We start from the raw sequence: 1,233 nt of genomic DNA on the forward strand, positions 1-1,233 counted from the left end.
AAAAAAAAAAAAAAAAAACCTGTTTTTTGGATAGTTTTCCTTTATTATTACTATTACAAGTGATTCTTGCTATTTACTTTAAAACTTTAATTTCACTTTAGCTGTTTCCATTGAGAAACCAACTCACTATTTTTCATTTTCTACTGATCTATTCCTAGTTGGCGCACTTTTCAGAAAGGTACTGAGCTAATTACTTCAGTAACAGTCTTTTGTTGTAAAACAATATCAGCTCCTTTGCAAATTGTGTTCTGCTACTACTGATATATACGAGTTTACCCATCCTAAATGTGAAAGCTTCCAGCAATATTTTATATTTAATTACGTAGGCTTTCTTATAATGTGAAAGGAAAGACAAGTCTCATACTTACTGGGTTTGTGTTGCTGGCAAGGAACGTCTTATGATAGAATGAACTTGTCTGTAAACATCCAACTTAGACATGCATCGGCAGGACGTGTGATTGGCAAAACTGACAGTTACAGGTTTGGGGCCATGAGAGAGAGGCACTGTAATCTCAAACAACTACAGAAGGGAAAGCAAAGAGAATAAAAGAACTTGTTTATAATCTAGTAACAGTACAACTGAAGATAATACAGAGATATGTATACAGACAGCCATTGGGAATTTAATCTTTGTTTTTTCTTCTCTAGTATAATTCAGTGAAATATTTAATTAAACTGCTAAATTATTATTACATAAAATAATAAAATTTAATATTTTTAATGTTAACTCCTATTACATGCCTGTTTGCATACTACTGCATTCAAATCAGTTACCAAAGGTATTAAGAAAAATGTCTGAAGAGCTCATTCTTCTAGAGGAAATAACTTCAAATTGGCAGTCTTTTTAATATTCAAAACATAGTACTTGGAATACGCATTGGAAAGTTGGAAAACAAGAATAATTTTTAAAAGGGAAAAACTAAAACATAATACATTGATTGCAAAATTTACAGAGCTTGTTTATAACAGCACTATGTTGGATTTAGATAAACTATTTTTGGATGAAGAAGTGTTGACATACATCATAAAGTATAGTTTTTCTTTCTGGTATTCATATAAATGAAAACTAGATGGTCATCTAATGAAATGTATATTGAATATTTTCCCAGGAAATTAAGAAATAAGTTTTTAAATATTCATGTATGCTAATTTATGCTAATTAATAAAATGCCAACTTTAGTGGGAAATGTAGTTTAACAAGTGAAAAAAGATGACTTCAATGGTATCTTGCTA

The sequence above is a fragment of the Meleagris gallopavo genome, chromosome 4 (genome assembly GCF_000146605.3).
Source record: "Meleagris gallopavo isolate NT-WF06-2002-E0010 breed Aviagen turkey brand Nicholas breeding stock chromosome 4, Turkey_5.1, whole genome shotgun sequence".
NCBI classification, from domain to species: Eukaryota; Metazoa; Chordata; class Aves; order Galliformes; family Phasianidae; genus Meleagris; species Meleagris gallopavo.